Consider the following 22,792-nt stretch of genomic DNA (forward strand, 5'->3'; position numbering starts at 1 on the left):
GTGTCATCCAGTGGGCCGCTGAGCATTCTGGGACTTGGCATGTTAATGAGACAGGGACGATGCCTAAGTGGGCATTGTTTACCCACTGAATAGTGTTAGCATTTGAAAGAACTAAGGAGAATCTAAAGGGACAGGGCCCTAGATGTCAGATGCGTTTCTCCCACAGCAGTCCTGAAAGGCCACTGGGAGCGTATGTGTTTGAACAGCTATGCTGCTGAGAAAAGACCAAGGTGGAAGGATTTGGGGCCTTTGTTGAAAGTTCGCTAGATAACATGCCTGAACTGGAGCCCAGGTAAGCTGCCATAGACAAGGGTTGTTGGGAAACAGTTGGTCAAGCAATCACCTTCAGCCACCTTTATTTCTGGCAGATTCCAGGAGCCTAGAAAGGGGGAAGTTAGGGCATTTCATCTCTCTGAGCCAGTGAGCATTCCCGGCAGATGTGCATAAAGACTGCCCTATTGGCAGCTCAAAGGCCTCATAGGTAAGTGAAAGGCACCGCCCGAACAGGGACTTGAACCCTGGACCCTCAGATTAAAAGTCTGATGCTCTACCGACTGAGCTATCCGGGCTCTCAAAGCTCCTCCTCCTCCATAGCGGTCCAAGCTGCTTGAATCTTGACATGTATGGTGGAAAAAGACCATTCAGCCAAGGGGACCGGGTGCCTGAAAGCACAAGTATTTGGCTTGCCCAGGCTGGCCAATCGTCCTCTCCCGTTTAATTTTCTAGGACAGGTTGAAGATAAAAGGGAGAATCTAACCTGCAACCATGCAGATAGGGTCCAGTCCGGTACAGGTGGAGAACGCCTAAAGTTTCTGCCTTAGTTTTACCTACAGTTCAATGCTCTTTGACCGGAAACAAGGGCCTTGCAAAAAGACACCGCCCGAAAGGCTTCCTTAACCCTGGACCAACACGCTTCCAGTATTCTTAATCAGTGACTGGGTTACAAATAAAGACAGTTCACCTTGAGCCTCATGTTGCCAGGTCCAGCAGAAGAAACCCAGGCAAAAAAACGAGGTAGAGTCCACTCTGGATTACAGGCAAGTGAAGAACGAGCGGCGCGTGCCAATCACTGATTGTTCTACCCAGGCTGCGTGATGACACAAAAGCTCTCTATGGTGTCAATGGGCCCGTGACTCACTTTCTCAACTCTAACGCATCTCAGTCTGCATGTAAGAAGCCGTCACTTATCTGCTGTTGAAAACACATTGCTCAGTCTCCTCAGAGACTCTCAAAAATTGCCAGTGCTGACTGTATTTCAAGTCATCGTGGCGGGGTATTGGGAAAAGTTTTCAATTAGCAATAATCACTCTATCGAAAAGCCAGTGGCGTGCAAAACACACCTCAAAAACTTCCACCCGGTGCCAAAAAAAAGTGCCCACACATAGAGAGTGAAACACAAAAAAGTGCAACGGGTGTACAGAGTCCTCCACTAGGGAAGGACCTTACCCTGATCCCCCGGGGCGTTAGGCTCCAGACAGGGACTGAGGTACTCAGACAAAGGGTCCATCCGGCCGAAACCAGGCGGACCCCCACAACTGGAAGGACTGCCGAAGCAGACCAACCCAAGTACAGTGGGGCTCTCCCGAAGAGAGACCCCTCAAAGGAGAGGGTGAACCAAGCCAAAAGGCCTATGTCCACCCCCTCCCAAGACTTTCAGAGTAGGCCCGAGGACCCACACCCTACTCGCCACACAGTGACAAACGTGTATACAAAACAACCAAAAAAAGGACAAAAAGGTGACAAACAGGGGTAAAAGAAAGAGTGGGGAAGATAGTGAGATGGGAGAGTGAAAGTGGCCATTGTGCTATACAATGGCCGGCCCTCCGGCCAGGCATAAAAATTTCCCCTGGTCCTGGCCAAAAGGCCCGGCCCAAGAGGCAGGTGCGAAAAACGTGTGTTGTGGTGAAGTGACCATGGTGCCATAAAATCAATTGCTTTCACACCGTGACCATACGGCACCCCTGAACTGCCACTTCAGGGGCACATTCACCACTGGCTTTTCGAAAAAGCCCTGACCCACAGCCCAGACCACAGCAGCCCCCACCCCAGGCAGAAAGGTATGGTGTTCTGGAAGCTTGGAGAGAGCCCTTGCCATCAGGCTTCACCGTCGTTCCGTCCCTCCTACCTAATTACATTTGGGAAATACTGGCCGCTCCCCCGGTGGGAGCAAGGGGAGCCAGCGTTCTCTCCCAAATAACTGTCCAGAGCTAGAGCTGCCCCAATCCAGGCCAGAAGGCCAGGATCCCGACCCTCCGCCAAGACCGAATGGTTCTCCGTCCCCATCAGAAGGCTTCCCTTTCAGCTACAAACCGCTCCGGGTTACCTTCACTCCAGCAGGTTTTGCATAGCAACCGCAATCCCATCTCTATCTCGCCATAGATCAGGGACAGAAGCAAGCGCCACCTCCTGGAAACTGATAAGAACAGATACTAGATTCGATCTTAGCCAAAGGGCCGAGAAGCAATTAGCAATAATCACGCCTCAGTTGAACCTCATTGGCTATGATACTGCCACTGCGCAAAGCTAACCAAATCAGTGCCTGCCAACATCTGCCCTTCCTTGGAGGAGAAATTGACATTGAGGAGAGACACATAAGTGTCATCCAGTGGGCCGCTGAGCATTCTGGGACTTGGCATGTTAATGAGACAGGGACGATGCCTAAGTGGGCATTGTTTACCCACTGAATAGTGTTAGCATTTGAAAGAACTAAGGAGAATCTAAAGGGACAGGGCCCTAGATGTCAGATGCGTTTCTCCCACAGCAGTCCTGAAAGGCCACTGGGAGCGTATGTGTTTGAACAGCTATGCTGCTGAGAAAAGACCAAGGTGGAAGGATTTGGGGCCTTTGTTGAAAGTTCGCTAGATAACATGCCTGAACTGGAGCCCAGGTAAGCTGCCATAGACAAGGGTTGTTGGGAAACAGTTGGTCAAGCAATCACCTTCAGCCACCTTTATTTCTGGCAGATTCCAGGAGCCTAGAAAGGGGGAAGTTAGGGCATTTCATCTCTCTGAGCCAGTGAGCATTCCCGGCAGATGTGCATAAAGACTGCCCTATTGGCAGCTCAAAGGCCTCATAGGTAAGTGAAAGGCACCGCCCAAACAGGGACTTGAACCCTGGACCCTCAGATTAAAAGTCTGATGCTCTACCGACTGAGCTATCCGGGCTCTCAAAGCTCCTCCTCCATAGCGGTCCAAGCTGCTTGAATCTTGACATGTATGGTGGAAAAAGACCATTCAGCCAAGGGGACCGGGTGCCTGAAAGCACAAGTATTTGGCTTGCCCAGGCTGGCCAATCGTCCTCTCCCGTTTAATTTTCTAGGACAGGTTGAAGATAAAAGGGAGAATCTAACCTGCAACCATGCAGATAGGGTCCAGTCCGGTACAGGTGGAGAACGCCTAAAGTTTCTGCCTTAGTTTTACCTACAGTTCAATGCTCTTTGACCGGAAACAAGGGCCTTGCAAAAAGACACCGCCCGAAAGGCTTCCTTAACCCTGGACCAACACGCTTCCAGTATTCTTAATCAGTGACTGGGTTACAAATAAAGACAGTTCACCTTGAGCCTCATGTTGCCAGGTCCAGCAGAAGAAACCCAGGCAAAAAAACGAGGTAGAGTCCACTCTGGATTACAGGCAAGTGAAGAACGAGCGGCGCGTGCCAATCACTGATTGTTCTACCCAGGCTGCGTGATGACACAAAAGCTCTCTATGGTGTCAATGGGCCCGTGACTCACTTTCTCAACTCTAACGCATCTCAGTCTGCATGTAAGAAGCCGTCACTTATCTGCTGTTGAAAACACATTGCTCAGTCTCCTCAGAGACTCTCAAAAATTGCCAGTGCTGACTGTATTTCAAGTCATCGTGGCGGGGTATTGGGAAAAGTTTTCAATTAGCAATAATCACGCCTCAGTTGAACCTCATTGGCTATGATACTGCCACTGCGCAAAGCTAACCAAATCAGTGCCTGCCAACATCTGCCCTTCCTTGGAGGAGAAATTGACATTGAGGAGAGACACATAAGTGTCATCCAGTGGGCCGCTGAGCATTCTGGGACTTGGCATGTTAATGAGACAGGGACGATGCCTAAGTGGGCATTGTTTACCCACTGAATAGTGTTAGCATTTGAAAGAACTAAGGAGAATCTAAAGGGACAGGGCCCTAGATGTCAGATGCGTTTCTCCCACAGCAGTCCTGAAAGGCCACTGGGAGCGTATGTGTTTGAACAGCTATGCTGCTGAGAAAAGACCAAGGTGGAAGGATTTGGGGCCTTTGTTGAAAGTTCGCTAGATAACATGCCTGAACTGGAGCCCAGGTAAGCTGCCATAGACAAGGGTTGTTGGGAAACAGTTGGTCAAGCAATCACCTTCAGCCACCTTTATTTCTGGCAGATTCCAGGAGCCTAGAAAGGGGGAAGTTAGGGCATTTCATCTCTCTGAGCCAGTGAGCATTCCCGGCAGATGTGCATAAAGACTGCCCTATTGGCAGCTCAAAGGCCTCATAGGTAAGTGAAAGGCACCGCCCGAACAGGGACTTGAACCCTGGACCCTCAGATTAAAAGTCTGATGCTCTACCGACTGAGCTATCCGGGCTCTCAAAGCTCCTCCTCCATAGCGGTCCAAGCTGCTTGAATCTTGACATGTATGGTGGAAAAAGACCATTCAGCCAAGGGGACCGGGTGCCTGAAAGCACAAGTATTTGGCTTGCCCAGGCTGGCCAATCGTCCTCTCCCGTTTAATTTTCTAGGACAGGTTGAAGATAAAAGGGAGAATCTAACCTGCAACCATGCAGATAGGGTCCAGTCCGGTACAGGTGGAGAACGCCTAAAGTTTCTGCCTTAGTTTTACGTACAGTTCAATGCTCTTTGACCGGAAACAAGGGCCTTGCAAAAAGACACCGCCCGAAAGGCTTCCTTAACCCTGGACCAACACGCTTCCAGTATTCTTAATCAGTGACTGGGTTACAAATAAAGACAGTTCACCTTGAGCCTCATGTTGCCAGGTCCAGCAGAAGAAACCCAGGCAAAAAAACGAGGTAGAGTCCACTCTGGATTACAGGCAAGTGAAGAACGAGCGGCGCGTGCCAATCACTGATTGTTCTACCCAGGCTGCGTGATGACACAAAAGCTCTCTATGGTGTCAATGGGCCCGTGACTCACTTTCTCAACTCTAACGCATCTCAGTCTGCATGTAAGAAGCCGTCACTTATCTGCTGTTGAAAACACATTGCTCAGTCTCCTCAGAGACTCTCAAAAATTGCCAGTGCTGACTGTATTTCAAGTCATCGTGGCGGGGTATTGGGAAAAGTTTTCAATTAGCAATAATCACGCCTCAGTTGAACCTCATTGGCTATGATACTGCCACTGCGCAAAGCTAACCAAATCAGTGCCTGCCAACATCTGCCCTTCCTTGGAGGAGAAATTGACATTGAGGAGAGACACATAAGTGTCATCCAGTGGGCCGCTGAGCATTCTGGGACTTGGCATGTTAATGAGACAGGGACGATGCCTAAGTGGGCATTGTTTACCCACTGAATAGTGTTAGCATTTGAAAGAACTAAGGAGAATCTAAAGGGACAGGGCCCTAGATGTCAGATGCGTTTCTCCCACAGCAGTCCTGAAAGGCCACTGGGAGCGTATGTGTTTGAACAGCTATGCTGCTGAGAAAAGACCAAGGTGGAAGGATTTGGGGCCTTTGTTGAAAGTTCGCTAGATAACATGCCTGAACTGGAGCCCAGGTAAGCTGCCATAGACAAGGGTTGTTGGGAAACAGTTGGTCAAGCAATCACCTTCAGCCACCTTTATTTCTGGCAGATTCCAGGAAAGGGGGAAGTTAGGACATTTCATCTCTCTGAGCCAGTGAGCATTCCCGGCAGATGTGCATAAAGACTGCCCTATTGGCAGCTCAAAGGCCTCATAGGTAAGTGAAAGGCACCGCCCGAACAGGGACTTGAACCCTGGACCCTCAGATTAAAAGTCTGATGCTCTACCGACTGAGCTATCCGGGCTCTCAAAGCTCCTCCTCCATAGCGGTCCAAGCTGCTTGAATCTTGACATGTATGGTGGAAAAAGACCATTCAGCCAAGGGGACCGGGTGCCTGAAAGCACAAGTATTTGGCTTGCCCAGGCTGGCCAATCGTCCTCTCCCGTTTAATTTTCTAGGACAGGTTGAAGATAAAAGGGAGAATCTAACCTGCAACCATGCAGATAGGGTCCAGTCCGGTACAGGTGGAGAACGCCTAAAGTTTCTGCCTTAGTTTTACCTACAGTTCAATGCTCTTTGACCGGAAACAAGGGCCTTGCAAAAAGACACCGCCCGAAAGGCTTCCTTAACCCTGGACCAACACGCTTCCAGTATTCTTAATCAGTGACTGGGTTACAAATAAAGACAGTTCACCTTGAGCCTCATGTTGCCAGGTCCAGCAGAAGAAACCCAGGCAAAAAAACGAGGTAGAGTCCACTCTGGATTACAGGCAAATGAAGAACGAGCGGCGCGTGCCAATCACTGATTGTTCTACCCAGGCTGCGTGATGACACAAAAGCTCTCTATGGTGTCAATGGGCCCGTGACTCACTTTCTCAACTCTAACGCATCTCAGTCTGCATGTAAGAAGCCGTCACTTATCTGCTGTTGAAAACACATTGCTCAGTCTCCTCAGAGACTCTCAAAAATTGCCAGTGCTGACTGTATTTCAAGTCATCGTGGCGGGGTATTGGGAAAAGTTTTCAATTAGCAATAATCACGCCTCAGTTGAACCTCATTGGCTATGATACTGCCACTGCGCAAAGCTAACCAAATCAGTGCCTGCCAACATCTGCCCTTCCTTGGAGGAGAAATTGACATTGAGGAGAGACACATAAGTGTCATCCAGTGGGCCGCTGAGCATTCTGGGACTTGGCATGTTAATGAGACAGGGACGATGCCTAAGTGGGCATTGTTTACCCACTGAATAGTGTTAGCATTTGAAAGAACTAAGGAGAATCTAAAGGGACAGGGCCCTAGATGTCAGATGCGTTTCTCCCACAGCAGTCCTGAAAGGCCACTGGGAGCGTATGTGTTTGAACAGCTATGCTGCTGAGAAAAGACCAAGGTGGAAGGATTTGGGGCCTTTGTTGAAAGTTCGCTAGATAACATGCCTGAACTGGAGCCCAGGTAAGCTGCCATAGACAAGGGTTGTTGGGAAACAGTTGGTCAAGCAATCACCTTCAGCCACCTTTATTTCTGGCAGATTCCAGGAGCCTAGAAAGGGGGAAGTTAGGGCATTTCATCTCTCTGAGCCAGTGAGCATTCCCGGCAGATGTGCATAAAGACTGCCCTATTGGCAGCTCAAAGGCCTCATAGGTAAGTGAAAGGCACCGCCCGAACAGGGACTTGAACCCTGGACCCTCAGATTAAAAGTCTGATGCTCTACCGACTGAGCTATCCGGGCTCTCAAAGCTCCTCCTCCTCCATAGCGGTCCAAGCTGCTTGAATCTTGACATGTATGGTGGAAAAAGACCATTCAGCCAAGGGGACCGGGTGCCTGAAAGCACAAGTATTTGGCTTGCCCAGGCTGGCCAATCGTCCTCTCCCGTTTAATTTTCTAGGACAGGTTGAAGATAAAAGGGAGAATCTAACCTGCAACCATGCAGATAGGGTCCAGTCCGGTACAGGTGGAGAACGCCTAAAGTTTCTGCCTTAGTTTTACCTACAGTTCAATGCTCTTTGACCGGAAACAAGGGCCTTGCAAAAAGACACCGCCCGAAAGGCTTCCTTAACCCTGGACCAACACGCTTCCAGTATTCTTAATCAGTGACTGGGTTACAAATAAAGACAGTTCACCTTGAGCCTCATGTTGCCAGGTCCAGCAGAAGAAACCCAGGCAAAAAAACGAGGTAGAGTCCACTCTGGATTACAGGCAAGTGAAGAACGAGCGGCGCGTGCCAATCACTGATTGTTCTACCCAGGCTGCGTGATGACACAAAAGCTCTCTATGGTGTCAATGGGCCCGTGACTCACTTTCTCAACTCTAACGCATCTCAGTCTGCATGTAAGAAGCCGTCACTTATCTGCTGTTGAAAACACATTGCTCAGTCTCCTCAGAGACTCTCAAAAATTGCCAGTGCTGACTGTATTTCAAGTCATCGTGGCGGGGTATTGGGAAAAGTTTTCAATTAGCAATAATCACTCTATCGAAAAGCCAGTGGCGTGCAAAACACACCTCAAAAACTTCCACCCGGTGCCAAAAAAAAGTGCCCACACATAGAGAGTGAAACACAAAAAAGTGCAACGGGTGTACAGAGTCCTCCACTAGGGAAGGACCTTACCCTGATCCCCCGGGGCGTTAGGCTCCAGACAGGGACTGAGGTACTCAGACAAAGGGTCCATCCGGCCGAAACCAGGCGGACCCCCACAACTGGAAGGACTGCCGAAGCAGACCAACCCAAGTACAGTGGGGCTCTCCCGAAGAGAGACCCCTCAAAGGAGAGGGTGAACCAAGCCAAAAGGCCTATGTCCACCCCCTCCCAAGACTTTCAGAGTAGGCCCGAGGACCCACACCCTACTCGCCACACAGTGACAAACGTGTATACAAAACAACCAAAAAAAGGACAAAAAGGTGACAAACAGGGGTAAAAGAAAGAGTGGGGAAGATAGTGAGATGGGAGAGTGAAAGTGGCCATTGTGCTATACAATGGCCGGCCCTCCGGCCAGGCATAAAAATTTCCCCTGGTCCTGGCCAAAAGGCCCGGCCCAAGAGGCAGGTGCGAAAAACGTGTGTTGTGGTGAAGTGACCATGGTGCCATAAAATCAATTGCTTTCACACCGTGACCATACGGCACCCCTGAACTGCCACTTCAGGGGCACATTCACCACTGGCTTTTCGAAAAAGCCCTGACCCACAGCCCAGACCACAGCAGCCCCCACCCCAGGCAGAAAGGTATGGTGTTCTGGAAGCTTGGAGAGAGCCCTTGCCATCAGGCTTCACCGTCGTTCCGTCCCTCCTACCTAATTACATTTGGGAAATACTGGCCGCTCCCCCGGTGGGAGCAAGGGGAGCCAGCGTTCTCTCCCAAATAACTGTCCAGAGCTAGAGCTGCCCCAATCCAGGCCAGAAGGCCAGGATCCCGACCCTCCGCCAAGACCGAATGGTTCTCCGTCCCCATCAGAAGGCTTCCCTTTCAGCTACAAACCGCTCCGGGTTACCTTCACTCCAGCAGGTTTTGCATAGCAACCGCAATCCCATCTCTATCTCGCCATAGATCAGGGACAGAAGCAAGCGCCACCTCCTGGAAACTGATAAGAACAGATACTAGATTCGATCTTAGCCAAAGGGCCGAGAAGCAATTAGCAATAATCACGCCTCAGTTGAACCTCATTGGCTATGATACTGCCACTGCGCAAAGCTAACCAAATCAGTGCCTGCCAACATCTGCCCTTCCTTGGAGGAGAAATTGACATTGAGGAGAGACACATAAGTGTCATCCAGTGGGCCGCTGAGCATTCTGGGACTTGGCATGTTAATGAGACAGGGACGATGCCTAAGTGGGCATTGTTTACCCACTGAATAGTGTTAGCATTTGAAAGAACTAAGGAGAATCTAAAGGGACAGGGCCCTAGATGTCAGATGCGTTTCTCCCACAGCAGTCCTGAAAGGCCACTGGGAGCGTATGTGTTTGAACAGCTATGCTGCTGAGAAAAGACCAAGGTGGAAGGATTTGGGGCCTTTGTTGAAAGTTCGCTAGATAACATGCCTGAACTGGAGCCCAGGTAAGCTGCCATAGACAAGGGTTGTTGGGAAACAGTTGGTCAAGCAATCACCTTCAGCCACCTTTATTTCTGGCAGATTCCAGGAGCCTAGAAAGGGGGAAGTTAGGGCATTTCATCTCTCTGAGCCAGTGAGCATTCCCGGCAGATGTGCATAAAGACTGCCCTATTGGCAGCTCAAAGGCCTCATAGGTAAGTGAAAGGCACCGCCCAAACAGGGACTTGAACCCTGGACCCTCAGATTAAAAGTCTGATGCTCTACCGACTGAGCTATCCGGGCTCTCAAAGCTCCTCCTCCATAGCGGTCCAAGCTGCTTGAATCTTGACATGTATGGTGGAAAAAGACCATTCAGCCAAGGGGACCGGGTGCCTGAAAGCACAAGTATTTGGCTTGCCCAGGCTGGCCAATCGTCCTCTCCCGTTTAATTTTCTAGGACAGGTTGAAGATAAAAGGGAGAATCTAACCTGCAACCATGCAGATAGGGTCCAGTCCGGTACAGGTGGAGAACGCCTAAAGTTTCTGCCTTAGTTTTACCTACAGTTCAATGCTCTTTGACCGGAAACAAGGGCCTTGCAAAAAGACACCGCCCGAAAGGCTTCCTTAACCCTGGACCAACACGCTTCCAGTATTCTTAATCAGTGACTGGGTTACAAATAAAGACAGTTCACCTTGAGCCTCATGTTGCCAGGTCCAGCAGAAGAAACCCAGGCAAAAAAACGAGGTAGAGTCCACTCTGGATTACAGGCAAGTGAAGAACGAGCGGCGCGTGCCAATCACTGATTGTTCTACCCAGGCTGCGTGATGACACAAAAGCTCTCTATGGTGTCAATGGGCCCGTGACTCACTTTCTCAACTCTAACGCATCTCAGTCTGCATGTAAGAAGCCGTCACTTATCTGCTGTTGAAAACACATTGCTCAGTCTCCTCAGAGACTCTCAAAAATTGCCAGTGCTGACTGTATTTCAAGTCATCGTGGCGGGGTATTGGGAAAAGTTTTCAATTAGCAATAATCACTCTATCGAAAAGCCAGTGGCGTGCAAAACACACCTCAAAAACTTCCACCCGGTGCCAAAAAAAAGTGCCCACACATAGAGAGTGAAACACAAAAAAGTGCAACGGGTGTACAGAGTCCTCCACTAGGGAAGGACCTTACCCTGATCCCCCGGGGCGTTAGGCTCCAGACAGGGACTGAGGTACTCAGACAAAGGGTCCATCTGGCCGAAACCAGGTGGACCCCCACAACTGGAAGGTCTGCCGAAGCAGACCGACCCAAGTACAGTGGGGCTCCCCCGAAGGGAGACCCCTCAAAGGAGAGGGCGAACCAAGCCAAAAGGCCTATGTCCACCCCCTCCCAAGACTTTCAGAGTAGGCCCGAGGACCCACACCCTACTCGCCACACAGTGACAAAACGTGTATACAAAGACAACCAAAAAAAAGACAAAAAGGTGACAAACAGGGGTAAAAGAAAGAGTGGGGAAGATAGTGAGATAGGAGAGTGAAAGTGGCCATTGTGCTATACAATGGCCGGCCCTCCGGCCAGGCATAAAAATTTCCCCTGGTCCTGGCCAAAAGGCCCGGCCCAAGAGGCAGGTGCGAAAAACGTGTGTTGTGGTGAAGTGACCATGGTGCCATAAAATCAAGTGCTTTCACACCGTGACTATACGGCACCCCTGAACTGCCACTTCAGGGGCACATTCACCACTGGCTTTTCGAAAAAGCCCTGACCACCCAGCCCAGACCACAGCAGACCCCACCACAGACAGGAAGGATATGGAGATCAGGAAGCCGGAAAGAGCCCTTTACCATCAGGCTCTGCCGTCGCTCCCATCACTCCTCCTAATTACATTCGGGAAGTACTTGCCACTCCCTCCCCTCCTTGCAAGGCAGGAGTAAGCGTTCTCTCCCAAATAACTGTCTGGAGCTAGATCCGCCCCAATCCAGGCCAGAAGACCAGGGTCCCGACCCTCTGTTTCAGACCCCGAGGTTCTCCATCCCCATCAGAAGGCTTCCCTTTCGGCTACAAACCGCTCCAGGTCACCTTCACTCCAGCAGGTTTTGCATAGCAACCGCAATCCCATCTCTATTTCGCCATAGATCAGGGACGGAAGCAAGCGCCACCTCCTGGAAACTGATAAGAACAGATACTACACTTGATCTTCGCCAAAAGGCCGAGAAGCAATTAGCAATAATCACTCTATCGAGAAGCCAGTGGCGTGCAAAACACACCTCAAAAACTTCCACCCGGTGCCAAAAAAAAGTGCCCACACATAGAGAGTGAAACACAAAAACGTGCAACGGGTGTACAGAGTCCTCCACTAGGGAAGGACCTTACCCTGATCCCCCGGGGCGTTAGGCTCCAGACAGGGACTGAGGTACTCAGACAAAGGGTCCATCCGGCCGAAACCAGGCGGACCCCCACAACTGGAAGGACTGCCGAAGCAGACCAACCCAAGTACAGTGGGGCTCTCCCGAAGAGAGACCCCTCAAAGGAGAGGGCGAACCAAGCCAAAAGGCCTATGTCCACCCCCTCCCAAGACTTTCAGAGTAGGCCCGAGGACCCACACCCTACTCGCCACACAGTGACAAAACGTGTATACAAAGACAACCAAAAAAAAAGACAAAAAGGTGACAAACAGGGGTAAAAGAAAGAGTGGGGAAGATAGTGAGATGGGAGAGTGAAAGTGGCCATTGTGCTATACAATGGCCGGCCCTCCGGCCAGGCATAAAAATTTCCCCTGGTCCTGGCCAAAAGGCCCGGCCCAAGAGGCAGGTGCGAAAAACGTGTGTTGTGGTGAAGTGACCATGGTGCCATAAAATCAAGTGCTTTCACACCGTGACTATACGGCACCCCTGAACTGCCACTTCAGGGGCACATTCACCACTGGCTTTTCGAAAAAGCCCTGACCACCCAGCCCAGACCACAGCAGACCCCACCACAGACAGGAAGGATATGGAGATCAGGAAGCCGGAAAGAGCCCTTTACCATCAGGCTCTGCCGTCGCTCCCATCACTCCTCCTAATTACATTCGGGAAGTACTTGCCACTCCCTCCCCCACCTGCAAGGCAGGAGTAAGCGTTCTCTCCCAAATAACTGTCTGGAGCTAGATCCGCCCCAATCCAGGCCAGAAGACCAGGGTCCCGACCCTCTGGTTCAGACCCCGTGGTTCTCCATCCCCATCAGAAGGCTTCCTTTTCGGCTACAAACCGCTCCAGGTCACCTTCACTCCAGCAGGTTTTGCATAGCAACCGCAATCCCATCTCTATTTCGCCATAGATCAGGGACGGAAGCAAGCGCCACCTCCTGGAAACTGATAAGAATAGATACTACACTTGATCTTCGCCAAAAGGCCGAGAAGCAATTAGCAATAATCACGCCTCAGTTGAACCTCATTGGCTATGATACTGCCACTGCGCAAAGCTAACCAAATCAGTGCCTGCCAACATCTGCCCTTCCTTGGAGGAGAAATTGACATTGAGGAGAGACACATAAGTGTCATCCAGTGGGCCGCTGAGCATTCTGGGACTTGGCATGTTAATGAGACAGGGACGATGCCTAAGTGGGCATTGTTTACCCACTGAATAGTGTTAGCATTTGAAAGAACTAAGGAGAATCTAAAGGGACAGGGCCCTAGATGTCAGATGCGTTTCTCCCACAGCAGTCCTGAAAGGCCACTGGGAGCGTATGTGTTTGAACAGCTATGCTGCTGAGAAAAGACCAAGGTGGAAGGATTTGGGGCCTTTGTTGAAAGTTCGCTAGATAACATGCCTGAACTGGAGCCCAGGTAAGCTGCCATAGACAAGGGTTGTTGGGAAACAGTTGGTCAAGCAATCACCTTCAGCCACCTTTATTTCTGGCAGATTCCAGGAGCCTAGAAAGGGGGAAGTTAGGGCATTTCATCTCTCTGAGCCAGTGAGCATTCCCGGCAGATGTGCATAAAGACTGCCCTATTGGCAGCTCAAAGGCCTCATAGGTAAGTGAAAGGCACCGCCCAAACAGGGACTTGAACCCTGGACCCTCAGATTAAAAGTCTGATGCTCTACCGACTGAGCTATCCGGGCTCTCAAAGCTCCTCCTCCATAGCGGTCCAAGCTGCTTGAATCTTGACATGTATGGTGGAAAAAGACCATTCAGCCAAGGGGACCGGGTGCCTGAAAGCACAAGTATTTGGCTTGCCCAGGCTGGCCAATCGTCCTCTCCCGTTTAATTTTCTAGGACAGGTTGAAGATAAAAGGGAGAATCTAACCTGCAACCATGCAGATAGGGTCCAGTCCGGTACAGGTGGAGAACGCCTAAAGTTTCTGCCTTAGTTTTACCTACAGTTCAATGCTCTTTGACCGGAAACAAGGGCCTTGCAAAAAGACACCGCCCGAAAGGCTTCCTTAACCCTGGACCAACACGCTTCCAGTATTCTTAATCAGTGACTGGGTTACAAATAAAGACAGTTCACCTTGAGCCTCATGTTGCCAGGTCCAGCAGAAGAAACCCAGGCAAAAAAACGAGGTAGAGTCCACTCTGGATTACAGGCAAGTGAAGAACGAGCGGCGCGTGCCAATCACTGATTGTTCTACCCAGGCTGCGTGATGACACAAAAGCTCTCTATGGTGTCAATGGGCCCGTGACTCACTTTCTCAACTCTAACGCATCTCAGTCTGCATGTAAGAAGCCGTCACTTATCTGCTGTTGAAAACACATTGCTCAGTCTCCTCAGAGACTCTCAAAAATTGCCAGTGCTGACTGTATTTCAAGTCATCGTGGCGGGGTATTGGGAAAAGTTTTCAATTAGCAATAATCACGCCTCAGTTGAACCTCATTGGCTATGATACTGCCACTGCGCAAAGCTAACCAAATCAGTGCCTGCCAACATCTGCCCTTCCTTGGAGGAGAAATTGACATTGAGGAGAGACACATAAGTGTCATCCAGTGGGCCGCTGAGCATTCTGGGACTTGGCATGTTAATGAGACAGGGACGATGCCTAAGTGGGCATTGTTTACCCACTGAATAGTGTTAGCATTTGAAAGAACTAAGGAGAATCTAAAGGGACAGGGCCCTAGATGTCAGATGCGTTTCTCCCACAGCAGTCCTGAAAGGCCACTGGGAGCGTATGTGTTTGAACAGCTATGCTGCTGAGAAAAGACCAAGGTGGAAGGATTTGGGGCCTTTGTTGAAAGTTCGCTAGATAACATGCCTGAACTGGAGCCCAGGTAAGCTGCCATAGACAAGGGTTGTTGGGAAACAGTTGGTCAAGCAATCACCTTCAGCCACCTTTATTTCTGGCAGATTCCAGGAAAGGGGGAAGTTAGGACATTTCATCTCTCTGAGCCAGTGAGCATTCCCGGCAGATGTGCATAAAGACTGCCCTATTGGCAGCTCAAAGGCCTCATAGGTAAGTGAAAGGCACCGCCCGAACAGGGACTTGAACCCTGGACCCTCAGATTAAAAGTCTGATGCTCTACCGACTGAGCTATCCGGGCTCTCAAAGCTCCTCCTCCATAGCGGTCCAAGCTGCTTGAATCTTGACATGTATGGTGGAAAAAGGCCATTCAGCCAAGGGGACCGGGTGCCTGAAAGCACAAGTATTTGGCTTGCCCAGGCTGGCCAATCGTCCTCTCCCGTTTAATTTTCTAGGACAGGTTGAAGATAAAAGGGAGAATCTAACCTGCAACCATGCAGATAGGGTCCAGTCCGGTACAGGTGGAGAACGCCTAAAGTTTCTGCCTTAGTTTTACCTACAGTTCAATGCTCTTTGACCGGAAACAAGGGCCTTGCAAAAAGACACCGCCCGAAAGGCTTCCTTAACCCTGGACCAACACGCTTCCAGTATTCTTAATCAGTGACTGGGTTACAAATAAAGACAGTTCACCTTGAGCCTCATGTTGCCAGGTCCAGCAGAAGAAACCCAGGCAAAAAAACGAGGTAGAGTCCACTCTGGATTACAGGCAAGTGAAGAACGAGCGGCGCGTGCCAATCACTGATTGTTCTACCCAGGCTGCGTGATGACACAAAAGCTCTCTATGGTGTCAATGGGCCCGTGACTCACTTTCTCAACTCTAACGCATCTCAGTCTGCATGTAAGAAGCCGTCACTTATCTGCTGTTGAAAACACATTGCTCAGTCTCCTCAGAGACTCTCAAAAATTGCCAGTGCTGACTGTATTTCAAGTCATCGTGGCGGGGTATTGGGAAAAGTTTTCAATTAGCAATAATCACGCCTCAGTTGAACCTCATTGGCTATGATACTGCCACTGCGCAAAGCTAACCAAATCAGTGCCTGCCAACATCTGCCCTTCCTTGGAGGAGAAATTGACATTGAGGAGAGACACATAAGTGTCATCCAGTGGGCCGCTGAGCATTCTGGGACTTGGCATGTTAATGAGACAGGGACGATGCCTAAGTGGGCATTGTTTACCCACTGAATAGTGTTAGCATTTGAAAGAACTAAGGAGAATCTAAAGGGACAGGGCCCTAGATGTCAGATGCGTTTCTCCCACAGCAGTCCTGAAAGGCCACTGGGAGCGTATGTGTTTGAACAGCTATGCTGCTGAGAAAAGACCAAGGTGGAAGGATTTGGGGCCTTTGTTGAAAGTTCGCTAGATAACATGCCTGAACTGGAGCCCAGGTAAGCTGCCATAGACAAGGGTTGTTGGGAAACAGTTGGTCAAGCAATCACCTTCAGCCACCTTTATTTCTGGCAGATTCCAGGAGCCTAGAAAGGGGGAAGTTAGGGCATTTCATCTCTCTGAGCCAGTGAGCATTCCCGGCAGATGTGCATAAAGACTGCCCTATTGGCAGCTCAAAGGCCTCATAGGTAAGTGAAAGGCACCGCCCAAACAGGGACTTGAACCCTGGACCCTCAGATTAAAAGTCTGATGCTCTACCGACTGAGCTATCCGGGCTCTCAAAGCTCCTCCTCCATAGCGGTCCAAGCTGCTTGAATCTTGACATGTATGGTGGAAAAAGACCATTCAGCCAAGGGGACCGGGTGCCTGAAAGCACAAGTATTTGGCTTGCCCAGGCTGGCCAATCGTCCTCTCCCGTTTAATTTTCTAGGACAGGTTGAAGATAAAAGGGAGAATCTAACCTGCAACCATGCAGATAGGGTCCAGTCCGGTACAGGTGGAGAACGCCTAAAGTTTCTGCCTTAGTTTTACCTACAGTTCAATGCTCTTTGACCGGAAACAAGGGCCTTGCAAAAAGACACCGCCCGAAAGGCTTCCTTAACCCTGGACCAACACGCTTCCAGTATTCTTAATCAGTGACTGGGTTACAAATAAAGACAGTTCACCTTGAGCCTCATGTTGCCAGGTCCAGCAGAAGAAACCCAGGCAAAAAAACGAGGTAGAGTCCACTCTGGATTACAGGCAAGTGAAGAACGAGCGGCGCGTGCCAATCACTGATTGTTCTACCCAGGCTGCGTGATGACACAAAAGCTCTCTATGGTGTCAATGGGCCCGTGACTCACTTTCTCAACTCTAACGCATCTCAGTCTGCATGTAAGAAGCCGTCACTTATCTGCTGTTGAAAACACATTGCTCAGTCTCCTCAGAGACTCTCAAAAATTGCCAGTGCTGACTGTATTTCAAGTCATCGTGGCGGGGTATTGGGAAAAGTTTTCAATTAGCAATAATCACTCTATCGAAAAGCCAGTGGCGTGCAAAACACACCTCAAAAACTTCCACCCGGTGCCAAAAAAAAGTGCCCACACATAGAGAGTGAAACACAAAAACGTGCAACGGGTGTACAGAGTCCTCCACTAGGGAAGGACCTTACCCTGATCCCCCGGGGCGTTAGGCTCCAGACAGGGACTGAGGTACTCAGACAAAGGGTCCATCCGGCCGAAACCAGGCGGACCCCCACAACTGGAAGGACTGCCGAAGCAGACCAACCCAAGTACAGTGGGGCTCTCCCGAAGAGAGACCCCTCAAAGGAGAGGGCGAACCAAGCCAAAAGGCCTATGTCCACCCCCTCCCAAGACTTTCAGAGTAGGCCCGAGGACCCACACCCTACTCGCCACACAGTGACAAAACGTGTATACAAAGACAACCAAAAAAAAAGACAAAAAGGTGACAAACAGGGGTAAAAGAAAGAGTGGGGAAGATAGTGAGATGGGAGAGTGAAAGTGGCCATTGTGCTATACAATGGCCGGCCCTCCGGCCAGGCATAAAAATTTCCACTGGTCCTGGCCAAAAGGCCCGGCCCAAGAGGCAGGTGCGAAAAACGTGTGTTGTGGTGAAGTGACCATGGTGCCATAAAATCAAGTGCTTTCACACCGTGACTATACGGCACCCCTGAACTGCCACTTCAGGGGCACATTCACCACTGGCTTTTCGAAAAAGCCCTGACCCACAGCCCAGACCACAGCAGCCCCCACCCCAGTCAGAAAGGTATGGAGTTCTGGAAGCTTGGAGAGAGCCCTTGCCATCAGGCTTCACCGTCGTTCCGCCCCTCCTACCTAATTACATTTGGGAAATACTGGCCGCTCCCCCGGTGGGAGCAAGGGGAGCCAGCGTTCTCTCCCAAATAACTGTCCAGAGCTAGAGCTGCCCCAATCCAGGCCAGAAGGCCAGGATCCCGACCCTCCGCCAAGACCGAATGGTTCTCCGTCCCCATCAGAAGGCTTCCCTTTCGGCTACAAACCGCTCCGGGTTACCTTCACTCCAGCAGGTTTTGCATAGCAACCGCAATCCCATCTCTATCTCGCCATAGATCAGGGACAGAAGCAAGCGCCACCTCCTGGAAACTGATAAGAACAGATACTAGATTCGATCTTAGCCAAAGGGCCGAGAAGCAATTAGCAATAATCACGCCTCAGTTGAACCTCATTGGCTATGATACTGCCACTGCGCAAAGCTAACCAAATCAGTGCCTGCCAACATCTGCCCTTCCTTGGAGGAGAAATTGACATTGAGGAGAGACACATAAGTGTCATCCAGTGGGCCGCTGAGCATTCTGGGACTTGGCATGTTAATGAGACAGGGACGATGCCTAAGTGGGCATTGTTTACCCACTGAATAGTGTTAGCATTTGAAAGAACTAAGGAGAATCTAAAGGGACAGGGCCCTAGATGTCAGATGCGTTTCTCCCACAGCAGTCCTGAAAGGCCACTGGGAGCGTATGTGTTTGAACAGCTATGCTGCTGAGAAAAGACCAAGGTGGAAGGATTTGGGGCCTTTGTTGAAAGTTCGCTAGATAACATGCCTGAACTGGAGCCCAGGTAAGCTGCCATAGACAAGGGTTGTTGGGAAACAGTTGGTCAAGCAATCACCTTCAGCCACCTTTATTTCTGGCAGATTCCAGGAAAGGGGGAAGTTAGGACATTTCATCTCTCTGAGCCAGTGAGCATTCCCGGCAGATGTGCATAAAGACTGCCCTATTGGCAGCTCAAAGGCCTCATAGGTAAGTGAAAGGCACCGCCCGAACAGGGACTTGAACCCTGGACCCTCAGATTAAAAGTCTGATGCTCTACCGACTGAGCTATCCGGGCTCTCAAAGCTCCTCCTCCATAGCGGTCCAAGCTGCTTGAATCTTGACATGTATGGTGGAAAAAGACCATTCAGCCAAGGGGACCGGGTGCCTGAAAGCACAAGTATTTGGCTTGCCCAGGCTGGCCAATCGTCCTCTCCCGTTTAATTTTCTAGGACAGGTTGAAGATAAAAGGGAGAATCTAACCTGCAACCATGCAGATAGGGTCCAGTCCGGTACAGGTGGAGAACGCCTAAAGTTTCTGCCTTAGTTTTACCTACAGTTCAATGCTCTTTGACCGGAAACAAGGGCCTTGCAAAAAGACACCGCCCGAAAGGCTTCCTTAACCCTGGACCAACACGCTTCCAGTATTCTTAATCAGTGACTGGGTTACAAATAAAGACAGTTCACCTTGAGCCTCATGTTGCCAGGTCCAGCAGAAGAAACCCAGGCAAAAAAACGAGGTAGAGTCCACTCTGGATTACAGGCAAATGAAGAACGAGCGGCGCGTGCCAATCACTGATTGTTCTACCCAGGCTGCGTGATGACACAAAAGCTCTCTATGGTGTCAATGGGCCCGTGACTCACTTTCTCAACTCTAACGCATCTCAGTCTGCATGTAAGAAGCCGTCACTTATCTGCTGTTGAAAACACATTGCTCAGTCTCCTCAGAGACTCTCAAAAATTGCCAGTGCTGACTGTATTTCAAGTCATCGTGGCGGGGTATTGGGAAAAGTTTTCAATTAGCAATAATCACGCCTCAGTTGAACCTCATTGGCTATGATACTGCCACTGCGCAAAGCTAACCAAATCAGTGCCTGCCAACATCTGCCCTTCCTTGGAGGAGAAATTGACATTGAGGAGAGACACATAAGTGTCATCCAGTGGGCCGCTGAGCATTCTGGGACTTGGCATGTTAATGAGACAGGGACGATGCCTAAGTGGGCATTGTTTACCCACTGAATAGTGTTAGCATTTGAAAGAACTAAGGAGAATCTAAAGGGACAGGGCCCTAGATGTCAGATGCGTTTCTCCCACAGCAGTCCTGAAAGGCCACTGGGAGCGTATGTGTTTGAACAGCTATGCTGCTGAGAAAAGACCAAGGTGGAAGGATTTGGGGCCTTTGTTGAAAGTTCGCTAGATAACATGCCTGAACTGGAGCCCAGGTAAGCTGCCATAGACAAGGGTTGTTGGGAAACAGTTGGTCAAGCAATCACCTTCAGCCACCTTTATTTCTGGCAGATTCCAGGAGCCTAGAAAGGGGGAAGTTAGGGCATTTCATCTCTCTGAGCCAGTGAGCATTCCCGGCAGATGTGCATAAAGACTGCCCTATTGGCAGCTCAAAGGCCTCATAGGTAAGTGAAAGGCACCGCCCGAACAGGGACTTGAACCCTGGACCCTCAGATTAAAAGTCTGATGCTCTACCGACTGAGCTATCCGGGCTCTCAAAGCTCCTCCTCCATAGCGGTCCAAGCTGCTTGAATCTTGACATGTATGGTGGAAAAAGACCATTCAGCCAAGGGGACCGGGTGCCTGAAAGCACAAGTATTTGGCTTGCCCAGGCTGGCCAATCGTCCTCTCCCGTTTAATTTTCTAGGACAGGTTGAAGATAAAAGGGAGAATCTAACCTGCAACCATGCAGATAGGGTCCAGTCCGGTACAGGTGGAGAACGCCTAAAGTTTCTGCCTTAGTTTTACCTACAGTTCAATGCTCTTTGACCGGAAACAAGGGCCTTGCAAAAAGACACCGCCCGAAAGGCTTCCTTAACCCTGGACCAACACGCTTCCAGTATTCTTAATCAGTGACTGGGTTACAAATAAAGACAGTTCACCTTGAGCCTCATGTTGCCAGGTCCAGCAGAAGAAACCCAGGCAAAAAAACGAGGTAGAGTCCACTCTGGATTACAGGCAAGTGAAGAACGAGCGGCGCGTGCCAATCACTGATTGTTCTACCCAGGCTGCGTGATGACACAAAAGCTCTCTATGGTGTCAATGGGCCCGTGACTCACTTTCTCAACTCTAACGCATCTCAGTCTGCATGTAAGAAGCCGTCACTTATCTGCTGTTGAAAACACATTGCTCAGTCTCCTCAGAGACTCTCAAAAATTGCCAGTGCTGACTGTATTTCAAGTCATCGTGGCGGGGTATTGGGAAAAGTTTTCAATTAGCAATAATCACTCTATCGAAAAGCCAGTGGCGTGCAAAACACACCTCAAAAACTTCCACCCGGTGCCAAAAAAAAGTGCCCACACATAGAGAGTGAAACACAAAAACGTGCAACGGGTGTACAGAGTCCTCCACTAGGGAAGGACCTTACCCTGATCCCCCGGGGCGTTAGGCTCCAGACAGGGACTGAGGTACTCAGACAAAGGGTCCATCCGGCCGAAACCAGGCGGACCCCCACAACTGGAAGGACTGCCGAAGCAGACCAACCCAAGTACAGTGGGGCTCTCCCGAAGAGAGACCCCTCAAAGGAGAGGGCGAACCAAGCCAAAAGGCCTATGTCCACCCCCTCCCAAGACTTTCAGAGTAGGCCCGAGGACCCACACCCTACTCGCCACACAGTGACAAAACGTGTATACAAAGACAACCAAAAAAAAGACAAAAAGGTGACAAACAGGGGTAAAAGAAAGAGTGGGGAAGATAGTGAGATGGGAGAGTGAAAGTGGCCATTGTGCTATCCAATGGCCGGCCCTCCGGCCAGGCATAAAAATTTCCCCTGGTCCTGGCCAAAAGGCCCGGCCCAAGAGGCAGGTGCGAAAAACGTGTGTTGTGGTGAAGTGACCATGGTGCCATAAAATCAAGTGCTTTCACACCGTGACTATACGGCACCCCTGAACTGCCACTTCAGGGGCACATTCACCACTGGCTTTTCGAAAAAGCCCTGACCCACAGCCCAGACCACAGCAGCCCCCACCACAGACAGGAAGGATATGGAGATCAGGAAGCCGGAAAGAGCCCTTTACCATCAGGCTCTGCCGTCGCTCCCATCACTCCTCCTAATTACATTCGGGAAGTACTTGCCACTCCCCCCCCCCCTTGCAAGGCAGGAGTAAGCGTTCTCTCCCAAATAACTATCTGGAGCTAGATCCGCCCCAATCCAGGCCAGAAGGCCAGGGTCCCGACCCTCTGGTTCAGACCCCGTGGTTCTCCATCCCCATCAGAAGGCTTCCCTTTCGGCTACAAACCGCTCCAGGTCACCTTCACTCCAGCAGGTTTTGCATAGCAACCGCAATCCCATCTCTATTTCGCCATAGATCAGGGACGGAAGCAAGCGCCACCTCCTGGAAACTGATAAGAATAGATACTACACTTGATCTTCGCCAAAAGGCCAAGAAGCAATTAGCAATAATCACACCTCAGTTGAACCTCATTGGCTATGATACTGCCACTGCGCAAAGCTAACCAAATCAGTGCTTGCCAACATCTGCCCTTCCTTGGAGGAGAAATTGACATTGAGGAGAGACACATAAGTGTCATCCAGTGGGCCGCTGAGCATTCTGGGACTTGGCATGTTAATGAGACAGGGACGATGCCTAAGTGGGCATTGTTTACCCACTGAATAGTGTTAGCATTTGAAAGAACTAAGGAGAATC

General features: G+C 50.3%; 13 non-coding genes and 11 pseudogenes across 13 annotated transcripts; all 24 read right to left on the bottom strand.

Annotated features, from left to right (window-relative positions):
* Positions 1–496: 496 nt before the first annotated feature.
* On the bottom strand, positions 497–569 carry TRNAK-UUU (transfer RNA lysine (anticodon UUU)). Its single transcript has one exon. It is a non-coding gene; the product is annotated as a tRNA-Lys (tRNA).
* A 644-nt stretch (positions 570–1,213) lies between these two features.
* On the bottom strand, positions 1,214–1,335 carry LOC141135588 (U4 spliceosomal RNA; annotated as a pseudogene).
* A 1,125-nt stretch (positions 1,336–2,460) lies between these two features.
* Positions 2,461–2,525, bottom strand: LOC141135411 (U4 spliceosomal RNA; annotated as a pseudogene).
* Positions 2,526–3,805: 1,280 nt separating this feature from the next.
* LOC141135072 (U4 spliceosomal RNA) lies at positions 3,806–3,946 on the bottom strand. Its single transcript, XR_012243372.1, has one exon. It is a non-coding gene; the product is annotated as a U4 spliceosomal RNA (small nuclear RNA).
* A 566-nt stretch (positions 3,947–4,512) lies between these two features.
* TRNAK-UUU (transfer RNA lysine (anticodon UUU)) lies at positions 4,513–4,585 on the bottom strand. The gene has a single exon. It is a non-coding gene; the product is annotated as a tRNA-Lys (tRNA).
* A 641-nt stretch (positions 4,586–5,226) lies between these two features.
* Positions 5,227–5,367, bottom strand: LOC141135073 (U4 spliceosomal RNA). The gene has a single exon (XR_012243373.1). It is a non-coding gene; the product is annotated as a U4 spliceosomal RNA (small nuclear RNA).
* A 559-nt stretch (positions 5,368–5,926) lies between these two features.
* On the bottom strand, positions 5,927–5,999 carry TRNAK-UUU (transfer RNA lysine (anticodon UUU)). Its single transcript has one exon. It is a non-coding gene; the product is annotated as a tRNA-Lys (tRNA).
* A 641-nt stretch (positions 6,000–6,640) lies between these two features.
* On the bottom strand, positions 6,641–6,781 carry LOC141135075 (U4 spliceosomal RNA). Its single transcript, XR_012243374.1, has one exon. It is a non-coding gene; the product is annotated as a U4 spliceosomal RNA (small nuclear RNA).
* A 566-nt stretch (positions 6,782–7,347) lies between these two features.
* TRNAK-UUU (transfer RNA lysine (anticodon UUU)) lies at positions 7,348–7,420 on the bottom strand. Its single transcript has one exon. It is a non-coding gene; the product is annotated as a tRNA-Lys (tRNA).
* A 644-nt stretch (positions 7,421–8,064) lies between these two features.
* LOC141135589 (U4 spliceosomal RNA) lies at positions 8,065–8,186 on the bottom strand (annotated as a pseudogene).
* A 1,125-nt stretch (positions 8,187–9,311) lies between these two features.
* Positions 9,312–9,376, bottom strand: LOC141135412 (U4 spliceosomal RNA; annotated as a pseudogene).
* Positions 9,377–10,656: 1,280 nt separating this feature from the next.
* Positions 10,657–10,778, bottom strand: LOC141135590 (U4 spliceosomal RNA; annotated as a pseudogene).
* Positions 10,779–11,783: 1,005 nt separating this feature from the next.
* On the bottom strand, positions 11,784–11,916 carry LOC141135850 (U2 spliceosomal RNA; annotated as a pseudogene).
* Positions 11,917–13,091: 1,175 nt separating this feature from the next.
* LOC141135344 (U4 spliceosomal RNA) lies at positions 13,092–13,156 on the bottom strand (annotated as a pseudogene).
* Positions 13,157–14,436: 1,280 nt separating this feature from the next.
* LOC141135076 (U4 spliceosomal RNA) lies at positions 14,437–14,577 on the bottom strand. Its single transcript, XR_012243375.1, has one exon. It is a non-coding gene; the product is annotated as a U4 spliceosomal RNA (small nuclear RNA).
* A 559-nt stretch (positions 14,578–15,136) lies between these two features.
* On the bottom strand, positions 15,137–15,209 carry TRNAK-UUU (transfer RNA lysine (anticodon UUU)). Its single transcript has one exon. It is a non-coding gene; the product is annotated as a tRNA-Lys (tRNA).
* Positions 15,210–15,850: 641 nt separating this feature from the next.
* Positions 15,851–15,991, bottom strand: LOC141135077 (U4 spliceosomal RNA). The gene has a single exon (XR_012243376.1). It is a non-coding gene; the product is annotated as a U4 spliceosomal RNA (small nuclear RNA).
* Positions 15,992–17,271: 1,280 nt separating this feature from the next.
* Positions 17,272–17,393, bottom strand: LOC141135591 (U4 spliceosomal RNA; annotated as a pseudogene).
* Positions 17,394–18,521: 1,128 nt separating this feature from the next.
* Positions 18,522–18,586, bottom strand: LOC141135413 (U4 spliceosomal RNA; annotated as a pseudogene).
* A 559-nt stretch (positions 18,587–19,145) lies between these two features.
* On the bottom strand, positions 19,146–19,218 carry TRNAK-UUU (transfer RNA lysine (anticodon UUU)). Its single transcript has one exon. It is a non-coding gene; the product is annotated as a tRNA-Lys (tRNA).
* Positions 19,219–19,859: 641 nt separating this feature from the next.
* On the bottom strand, positions 19,860–20,000 carry LOC141135078 (U4 spliceosomal RNA). Its single transcript, XR_012243377.1, has one exon. It is a non-coding gene; the product is annotated as a U4 spliceosomal RNA (small nuclear RNA).
* Positions 20,001–20,566: 566 nt separating this feature from the next.
* Positions 20,567–20,639, bottom strand: TRNAK-UUU (transfer RNA lysine (anticodon UUU)). Its single transcript has one exon. It is a non-coding gene; the product is annotated as a tRNA-Lys (tRNA).
* Positions 20,640–21,280: 641 nt separating this feature from the next.
* LOC141135592 (U4 spliceosomal RNA) lies at positions 21,281–21,402 on the bottom strand (annotated as a pseudogene).
* A 1,132-nt stretch (positions 21,403–22,534) lies between these two features.
* On the bottom strand, positions 22,535–22,599 carry LOC141135479 (U4 spliceosomal RNA; annotated as a pseudogene).
* Between the last annotated feature and the right edge of the window lie 193 nt (positions 22,600–22,792).

This window comes from Aquarana catesbeiana, linkage group LG03, assembly GCF_042186555.1.
Source record: "Aquarana catesbeiana isolate 2022-GZ linkage group LG03, ASM4218655v1, whole genome shotgun sequence".
Classification (NCBI taxonomy): domain Eukaryota; kingdom Metazoa; phylum Chordata; class Amphibia; order Anura; family Ranidae; genus Aquarana; species Aquarana catesbeiana.